General features: G+C 42.3%; 1 protein-coding gene across 1 annotated transcript in view; it reads right to left on the reverse strand.

Annotated features, from left to right (window-relative positions):
* The window catches only part of SNTG1 (syntrophin gamma 1), a 324,127-nt gene that overhangs the window by 73,080 nt on the left and 240,285 nt on the right, over positions 1–10,762 (reverse strand). The window lies entirely within an intron of this gene.

Genomic DNA, 10,762 nt, shown 5'->3' on the forward strand with positions numbered 1-10,762 from the left:
TCCCCATTGAGAAACTCATGCATGAACAGGACGTGATGTAAATCACATCCTGTTCATTCATTTCTAACTGGGGACACATAGTACTATGTGTCCCCAGTTATTTACAAACACTGGAGTGATCAGACGATCGCTCCAGTGTTCGTCCTGCACAGAGAATTGGTACATACTAGTGACATCCTCTGCCGCTCGTACTCGCACAAGGGGGCTCAGCTTCTCCTCTGGATCCCCCTGCTCTCCCGGGCAGAGGCAGTGGAGGATCCGACGAAAAGTGAAAGAGCACTTTAGCCGCGGGGGGGTGTCGGAGCCGCTGTGACAGAACGGAACTGGTAGATCGCGATCGACCTCGTGGGCACCCCTGATCTAAGAGAAAGGGTAAGTAGTTTGGATATCTCTTCTGGAGTGAGGTGTTGTAAGCAACATGCCCGTTCCGCGCGTGCGCCATGTCCCGCTAAGAAGAAAAACACACGCATGCGCACAACGAGCATTTCCCATTGAAAGACGCGCAGTATGGCGCACCGTAAGTGACACGCATACGGCGCGAGTTCCAAGAAAAACGCGCCAAAGGCGCACAGGAAGTGACGTAAATGATTACCTCACCTATATAAACCGAACCAGCATGTCTCTTAAATTGCTGAATTGTCTTATCAGCTCCTGTCTGTGTTGTGTATCCTGTTTCCTGTCTTGAATATTAGATCACCGTCTGCTGGATTTTGACCTTGGACTGTTTTTGGATTACTCTTCTGCCTCTTCCTTTGGTACTGCATATGACCTCCTGGATTTTGACCTCGGCTTGCCTCAACTTTGCTTTCTGGATTACCCTTCAACTTGCACGGTTTCACAACCACTGGCACTCGTGCCACTCAGTGTCTGCCTGGCCTCTCTTACCATCCTCAAAGGCCATAAGACACGAGGTGCAAGGGAAGCCTCCTCAACCATCCAGTCTCCCAGACCAGGTTCGGAATAGTTGTATATTCAAGCCTGTCCCATTTTCAAGAATATGGAATCTTGATTTGGCATGAGGAACAGTTTATACCATAAGGAGAAGACATTTTTGGCAGGTCCTGATTTTGAGCACTCCTGTTAATACAGTGCTATAGGTCAGTCCTTAGCTGTGGCCGTGTAATGCTCTGGACTACAAATCCCAGAGACGTCAAGCCTATCTCAAGGATGAGCCTAGCTGTAAAGCTTGGCAAAACTTTAATTTCTATTTGTTTTCTGTTCTTGCAGTAAACTTCAAGGAAACTGACCCAGTAGCATTAAAAGTACTTTACTTGGTGAAAATGCTGCGTGTACAAACTTGGTTACAGGAAAAGCAAACAAATAAACAATACATACTGCTACAAACATTTGCATGCACCCACTACACTATCTTCTAGTACATGTAATTTCTAGGAGGGGAAACACTGAAAATGTACTTAGCTCAGGCTGCAGGCTCCACAAATTCCGCGATGAGCAGGACTTCTCAGTCTAGGAAAAATGGCTTCTCTGCTAAATCCTTTGTATGTCCTGGTCATGAAGCAAGTCCTCTCGTCTTGTGAAGCGCCCTCGTACTGTCCCCCTCCTGTGAAGCCCTGGTCTGGTGAAGTGCTGTGCTTCAAACTTTCAGCTACTGGCTTTTTATTGAGAGAAAACTGGCCTAAAACTTTGGAAGCGCCGCCCCTTTCACCTTTAGGAAAATGCAATACATTTCACTTTCCCACCTCTAGGTGGCAGCGTTGTACCATAAATTGCCATCAGTAGTCCAGATTTGATTTGAGTCTTGACCAGGCTAGGTGTGACTGTTTACGATCACCATCCCATTGTGATACGAATCAATACAGGACAAGCTTCACCATTGTGAAAAAACAGTTTGGTTTGTTTAGGTGGCACCTTCCATTGTATGAACCCAGTTTTCTATCAACAAACAAACAAAACCTCCATCTCTATTGCAAATCTATGTGTGTCTGAAAAAGTCCACTAAGATATATCGCAACACAGGCCGTAACTGGTGAAGAGAGGAAGTGTGATAACTCTCTCCATCTCCAGTGTCTCAAGGGTGCAAGGCCAGGATCCACAGGCATGTCCTTAAAGGTAAATTCCACCTTTTGCAAAAAATAAATAAATAGTAATAATAATAAATGCAAATGTTTTCATAAAGAAAAACATTTGAATTCTTTTTTTGCATAGGAGCCAGTAAAACATTGTAATGGGTGGAATGCTCTGGCTTCTGCAGACTGTTCCCCCATTCATGTCCGAAACTAGATATGGACATGCAGTAACATTGATGGGAACAAGTGTCGATGGACTACATTGAAAATAATCAAGTCCCCCTGCCAGAGTGGCTGATGGGGCTTAAAGTTTCTCCATTCACAGACCCTGTCAAAGGATTTTTGAATGTATGACGCGGCCGTGTGGGGGAAGCCACACACAGTCACGCTGAATTCAAATAACAGCAGCAGTTTGCAGGGAGATGAACCTCATAATTCAGGTAAGTGGAGGCCAAGACGAGGGTCTAAAAACTGACCATGTTTTATGTTACTCTAAATATATGTGTAACATGAACCATGGTCAGAAATGTGCACTTAGCCTCTAAGTGACAGCCACATTGAACTGTTCATGAAATGTTTACTAAGGTGTTGGAGTTTACTAAGGTGTTGGAAGTTACTGCTTTCCCTGATGCTTGCTGGAGATTGATGCTGGGAGCTATAATTTCTGGCTCTGACATTTTCCATGGTTTATCATTGCTGGCCCTGACACTTGCTGGGAGTTATTGCTGGAATATTTTACTGGCTCTTGCTGGAGATTATCATTGCTGGCCCTGACACATTAGGGATTATCATTGCTGACATTGACACCAGGCTTATTTTACTCCCACAGATTCTTCAGTGTACCTCTAGGCCCAAGGTGGCACACAACAAGCCATACACTGTGACCAACACCTACTGTATTGGCCACACCCACTTTTTTGACCATGACCTTAAGTGTGCTGTGGCATTTTTGTTCCCAATCCCTTCAAGGCAGGCAACAGCGGTCCACGTAGTACACCACATTTTTCTTCTCAATCCCTTCAAGGTGACACTCCTAACTCTTTTCAAATGTTGGCAACTATGGTTTACTTTTATGCCCACTGACACCAATTATAGAACAGATTTTTCCACTTACTGACCAGCAATGTGTTTGAAAGGGGCTACAGTATGTGTTTCTATTACCTTGCAAATAGTTTTTATTGAACATTGCATCTTTCATTTTCTGACTAAGCATTTCTCCTTATGTTATGTCTGCTTTAATTAATACAAGGGATTTGTACAAGGGACAATTAATAGAAGGGAAATTTGTACAATTAATACAAGGGAAATGTCTGGACCAACCTTGTCTTTATCTTGGCTGGAGCCCTCCTCTAATATGCTTGTATTCCTTAATTGCACTAATTGTAGACTATATTTATGATTTATTTAAATGGCAGTGGCTATTAAATTAAATACTCTGGTACTCACCAGTTGAGTGACCACGGTCTGCTGTGTAAAATTGGTCCTCAGTGTTCAGAAGCTTTTATTTAGAAATACCATGCAACAGTACTGTTATTTACATATTTACTCAAATAACAAAGCATTTTATAAATAAAATGTATTCCTATGTGTGACGGCAATGCCTGTACCCTGACTGGGTACGGCATCAGAGATAGCTCCCTGTGTGCTGAAACTAACTGGCAGAGCTGATTATAGCAGAAACATTACCCTAAACATCAGACAGAACCAATGTTAGGGTAAAACAGGAACTCCTTTATTGAACAAACAGCACACATTTTATAGCCCACAGAGCTCACCTCCTCCAGGTAAGGTTAATTTTTTAAAATAAAATTAACATTTCTGAACATCAGTCCAAACTAACTTAGGGGAAATAGGGTAACGATAAAGGGATTGGAGATAAAGGGATTAGCAGGATGATCACATCAGCAGGCTTTTCAGGGAGGGGGAGAGATGTACTTATCTCTGCAAAGACTCCATTGTGTGTGGAAGTCAGGTCACTATGTCGCCCAGAAAAAGGGACCCTGCGTGGCTCCGAAACTTTGGCTGTTTGACGCATGTGACAATTTAATAAAAAGTGCTTTACTTCTTGCACATATCATCGAGTGCTGGTGACTTCTATTATGGAAATCAGTCTAGACTTAGTGGTGCCAGCGGGACATAGGACATAAAATTTCTGATCGAGAGTTCTTTAAGATTGGTAAGTCTCGTTGGTCTGCGGTCCAGCCGCTGGGCATATAGCTCTAAATAAGCCCATATAGGAAATCCATAGATGAGTTAAATTGTTAGGTCTGGAATAAGATACAGTACTATCCCTCCCAGCAATTTAAAACCTTAATCCAGATCAGGGTCAGTAGTCGGTGGGAAGGAGGCTGGCCTTTAGTCCCTTCCAAGTGCCCAGAGCACAGAGACTACCGTGACACTACGTAACCCCTTACTAATGCTTAGGTAACCCTAATAAGGCCTAATTGAGTCCCTCCTTACCTTTTCCCCTTAGCTATTTTTCTATTTTCCATTTTTCTTTTATTAATGTTTAAGCTATGTTTTCATTGGTTGTGAGAACTATGGGCTCAGTGTTTTTCCCCATAGTTATCTTTCGGGTCACAGGAGGACATATACTAACCTCCCCTTGAGACCCACAATGAGGCCCGCAATATACTGAGAGCGCTGCAGCCGGGACGGATCCCGACAATACTGTTGTTATCCACCCAGCTGCGTGAGTGACAGCTGGCTCTACCTATCTAGAGGCAGAGCCAGCTGGGTCCGCCCCCTCCCCGTTCTTTCCTCCACTCAGCGCTGGAGGATCTGAGAGGGGTGGGGGGCTCCCTGCGGGTAGCGGTGTCTGACAGTCACCGCTCACTGCAGTAAGGCAATCCTGAAGTGAGTGGATTGGCTGCATGTTTCTGCTCACTTCCCAATCAATAGAACCGACCTGTCACAGCTTCTTTGTCACAGGTCAGCTCTAACTATAACTCACCTCATAGTTCTCCTTTAACTCTTTAGAGTTGCATTAAAAAAATTAGCAAATTTGATCATGCCTTTTTTTCATTTGTAAATAACTTTTCAAAGCTTAACATAAGAAATGTAATTTAATGACATTATATGTAGGACAAATTAAATAATAACATTTATAGTTTTTCTCTACAATAACACTAGTTGTTTTAAAATTATCACTGGTCAAACCAGAAAAAAAAACGATTTGTTTGTTTGTTTCATAACTACTTTTTATCTATAGATTGCATAGAGAATAAAATGTTTGTTTACAAAACAATATTGGCATAAGATAATCTCTGTATTACTTAATTTTCACTAATAACAAATGTATTACCAAATCAATAGGTTCATAGCAGTAATGTAACAATTACTCTGGTCCATAAGGGTGTACAGATGCAAGAACTGAACTAGTTAAACCAAAAGCCATGTATTTGGGCAATTTTTTAGCAAGCATAAGCAATACAACATCCTTTGTTGGTAATTATAATGATCGCCTTCATTATTAAGTTACCAGCTAGATATTGAGTAACAGTGACATTAATCCCTATTAAGTACATTTACAGCTTTGTTTACCACAGAAAAGTTCATTTCTTATCAAAAACTCTTTGGGCAAAGACTGTATGCAAAGCTCAAACAAATTTACTAATAATTCTCTGAGATTTAGACTAAGTCAAAAGAACTGCTGTTAATTACATAGATAATAGAACAGAAGAAGAAAAATGCCTCAAGTACCTGCACTAAGCTATGAATGAAGATCAAAAATTAATTAAAGAAACAAATAAATTCTAAAAATATAGAGGCATCAAACAGTAACAAAAAAAATACAGCTAAAGGGACCAAACACCACTAAACCATGGTAGCAAAAGTAGATTTATGGCTACACTATTATTGTAGCAAAATAAACCACAAGCCAATAAACATGAGATTATAAATCTGTGTTAAATAATAGACTCAATTCACAAAGCTGCATGAGTTCATTTACAAGCATTCGTTATTTTACATCATGACAATTTTCACAGCAAAAAGAAAAGTACAAAAATGAAAATGGCGTTGTTGGAGTTATGTTTCCTCATGAAATAAACATTAAACTGTTTAAATCCTCTGTATCTCAATAATTTATCTCATGATTAACTCTTTTATCCCTGCTGGGAATGGCTTATTTTCTGCTTTCATCAATAGACACCTTACAGAAAACCACTGTTAACGCCAATCATAGGGCAACATTATTATAGAAGCTAAAACCTGTGTGATGAGAGAAAACTGCAACTTTATCAACAGGCTGTCAGGCAACATTAAGGCAATAAGGATTTTTAACAATTCAAAAAAGTGGAAAAAAGTAATAAACGAAGGATCAAAGAGAGTGGTTAAGTATGGCGATAACGAAAAAAAAAATCACAACAGGGCGCAAAAATAGTAGGGTGGATGATTAAACATTGATATTGACAAGGTGTGCTAGGAAATAGTGTAAAGACGTGAGCTTACACTTACGTTTAGATGTGGGGACCAGGAGAGGGACAGCCTTGCTGTCGGTAGTCTGCTCTGTAGGTCAGGGATGGAGGAAGGACTCGGAAAACACCGGGTCGGTAGTCTGCTTTGTAGGTCAGGGATGGAGGAAGGACTCGGAAAATACCGGGTGTTTTCCGAGTCCTTCCTCCATCCCTGACCTACAGAGCAGACTACCGATCATAGCTTTCTGCACCATCTCCCACACGGCCAAACGCCTCATGTGCCGCTCTCACCGGAACCCTAAGGGACAAGAATGCTTTCTGGGTCAAACGCCGTCCTGACAGCTGCAGAGACAGGCGTTTGCCAAGTCATAGCACCAGTGAGTCATACTCAGTATTCCACTCACATACCGCCCCCACTCCGGTCCATATGAGAGTGACACGGACGCAGTCACAGCACCCAGCACTGCCTTAGTACCGCCTCGCCTTCCCCTCCGGCCAACAGCTCTTCAATCTTCAACTGCGGCCGACAATTCTCACAACTCCTTTAGCCTTTGACCCTGGACCACTCGATCTTCTTGCAAGGCTGTCCCTCTCCTGGTCCCCACATCTAAACGTAATTGTAAGCTCCCTTCTTTACACAATTTCCTAGCACAACTTGTCAATATCAATGTTTAATCATCCACCCTACTAGTTTTGCGCCCTGTTGTGAGTTTTTTTTTCGGCAAGCACAGGTCCTCCCACTGTTTTTTCAAGGCAGCATACTACGTAGCTCCAATTCCTTTTCGAGAGCGCTGTTTGTTCACTCATTCTTTAGGTATGGGGATAACAAATGCTAACAGGACCACAAGGAACAATGGGAAAAAAAGAGCTCAAGAGAGCTCTGCGTGCAGTTGAAGCACCTTACACCCAAAACTGGAATCAGAAGAGGGCGGAACATCCACCTAGTAATACTTAAATAAACATTTGAACAGAAGACTGGGTGGCAGACTTGCAAATCTGGTAAACAGATGCCTGATGCTGAAAAGCTCTCATCAGTCCACTAACAGACCTAGTAGAGTGAGATTTAGCAGGAAAGAGGGGAACCCTATTCTTTGAACTAAAGGCACAAATGACAACCTGTCTAACCCATGAAGCGAGAAGCCAGGAGCCCCCTAAAGGATCCCTTGGGAAGGACAAAGGTAGCCTTTGAGGAGTAAAGTTGTAGATCAGGTTGAACCGATCCCATTGAGTCACCAAAGCATCCACTGGGAAGGCACAAGGGTCCAGGGTCCTGGCTACAAACTTGTCCAGTATGTTTTTGAACCTGGATGTTAGAAGGTCCACATCCAGAGTCCCCCATCTGTAACAGAAAGCTTGTAGCACCATTCCCTTCCAGATGTTGATGACTGAGGAAGTCCACCTGCTAATTTTCCACACCTGCGAAGTGCATGGAGGTTAGGGCCAGAATGTGAACTTGGGGTTGGGTAATCCTGCAGTCCAGATGTCCAATGATGGAGGGATAACCAAATTACCCTGAGTTCCAGGATGTTGATGTGAAGCCTGGTCTTCCCAAACAATCAAGTTTCCTGTATCAAGAGGGTATCCAGGACTGAGTTTTCAGAGGATCATCCAGATTGCCCATGATTTCCTAAGAGTGAAGCAGACTGGGACAGGACTGGGACAAGCATGCTGGGGAAGACCTGAGGCTCGGTAAACAGGCCAAAGGGCGACAAACAAATAAGCACAGAAAGCGCTGATTGGGCAAGAAAATGGTAATATGAAAATAGGCATCGTCCACATCCACTGAGACCAAGAGATCCCCTTGCTAAAGAAAGGTAATGACTGAACTGGTCATTTTCATATCTAAATTGTGGACTCAAAGGAATCAATTGAGGAGCGTCAGGCCCAAAATGGTGCAAATGCTCCCCATTTGCATTGGCGGCTGTGAACAGGTTTGAGTAGAAGCCTTGAGATCTTTCCTCCACCAACATGGGAGCTATGAATCCTTGAAAGAGCAGCTGCTGGATACCTGTGTTTACTTCTGCCTGCTTTTGTGAGGATAAAGGCAAGTTGGAGAGCATGCAGTGGTGTCAAGGCAGAGACTGGAACTCCAGTTTGTAGCCGTGGGACATGATGCTCTGGACTCAAAGATGGTCGATAGATGGTCTCCCTAGATTTACACGTAAGGGGGCTTGTTCCCTGACTTGATGGGCTTAGCAGACCAAGTCTTCCTGCAGAACAGAGTGGCAAGTTTCAACTTTTTCACTTGCAGAGCGGAAGATTTACCCACAGGAGCCCTCAACTTCTTCTTCTTCTAAAGAAGTATGGTTAACGGGCATGCTATTGAGACACTTTTGAGGAGCTGATAAAATCTTGCTAAGAGAGGAAAAGGCTGGAACTACAACATCTATTGTCCATTTCTTAAGGAAACCCTTCTCAATATGATATTGCTGAACAATCAATTCTGGAATTATGAAAAGCTTTTAAGGGTGAGGCCAGTGACAGTGCAAAACAGGTTCTAAGTGTGGGTGGCCTGAAAAGGTCTTAACAGGTTAGGGCATTTTTAGGGAACCCACCCAGGCTGGAGACTGTAGGGCCGATGCAGGTTGTTCTAATGCCATGCAGGAGTGCACTGCTTAAAAAATAGCTATGGTATGCTTAAGTTTTGGAGAGCGCTCCGCAGGGAACATGCAATTGACAACAGATTCCAGAAGCAGATACTTCTTCCTCATCCTACTCCAGCAGCTGTGAAAGGTTAAAGGGATATGTTCGTGACCTCTATGATGCATTTGCATTGCCATTATAGGAGTCATGGTCCTACCCATAAAGTCAGATTTTGGATAGGTAGAAGTAGGGGTGTGCCCTTCAGGTAGCAATGGAGGCCCCAGAGGAAAAAAGAGAAGCGCCCTGTGCCTAAATCAAATGTAAGAACCCATGCACTATCCAGTGCCCAAAGCAACATCATAGGCTAGCCTCACATGTTCTTCCAAACAGGGTCTACGTACAGTTCACAAGGCTCAGCTGAGGAATCAACTAAACTGGAAAGCTGCTAAGGAAAAAAGAAAAGCTGAAGTGAGTATGAAGCAGCTAACCTGCTAGTAGAAGAAAAGGAAGAAATCCATGCTAAAAAAAGAGGTAAGCGTCTGGCAGCAGAGAGCAGTCGTCCATCACTTAAGGACCCTAGCAAAAAAACTGAGTTTTGCAGGGAGAGGGAGGCCAGTGTCCATTGTTTTGCCAGTGTCCATTCACCTAATTGTAGCTGCATATGACCCAGGGTTACAGTAAGAATAAAAGGTCCTGTGTCCTGTACCGTACAATAACAATAACCATACAATAACAAAACAAAAAAAGGAGTACACTTATACATTCCTTGAAAAAATATATTCAAAAGTAGTGCCTTGGAAATAAACACCTTTCATAGATTAAGTGACAACTATCGATAACATAAATCAAGATCAAATTAATGGAAATGTGATTATGCAATGATAAAAATTATCTATTTCCCCTTTTCAACCAAACACATCTGATACTTTTTTTTTATGGCAGATTGTTTCTTAGACATGGTGATAACAGAATACAAAGTAACAATAATTTATATGCATTTACTACACATTCCTTAAACTGTAACTAAAATGTTAGGTCTCAAATAAATGCAAAGCAGGAACACAGCAGGCGTATCTTATAACTATGGACTTTGAATGGTTGACCTGGCAACTCTAGACATGTATATACACAGATGTAGCAATGTCATGTACATGTAATTGGAGCCGTGCTCTACAAAAGATCTTTCTTTGACCTCAAAGTAAAAGACGACTAATATACTGTACCTTCTAACAAACCAGAACTAATGACATTGGTCAACTCCTTGCATTTTCCACGTAACATTTCTGGGTCTGCCACACACAAATTGAACACTATAGACCAGGGGTCAGCAACCTTTTACACACCGAGTGCCATTTTTGCAACCATCAGACAACCGAGTGCCATTGAACAATAGTGCACCATGGTATTAGCAAATTTCAGTTTTTGTACTCATAGTTGTACTGCTAATAATAAGTTAAACTCACTAATTATTTGAATGTGTTTATCTTGCCGTTAGCAGCACAACTGTAAGTGAAAACATTTTATAACTATTGCACACACAAAATATATTTACATGTACTAAAAAAGTAAACTGGACTTACAGTTTTAGTGTGATCCCTGTTTCTGTATTATCTTAAAACTCCAGACCAGCCCAGACGCTGCACTTTCATAAAACACAGGTTTTTTACATACCTGATGCCCGGCAGACCTCAGATCAGCACCAATACATGGCAGACCTCAGACCAGCACCAACAC

This window comes from Nanorana parkeri, unplaced genomic scaffold (genome assembly GCF_000935625.1).
Source record: "Nanorana parkeri isolate BGI_ZX_2015 unplaced genomic scaffold, ASM93562v1 scaffold735, whole genome shotgun sequence".
In the NCBI taxonomy this organism is placed as follows: domain Eukaryota; kingdom Metazoa; phylum Chordata; class Amphibia; order Anura; family Dicroglossidae; genus Nanorana; species Nanorana parkeri.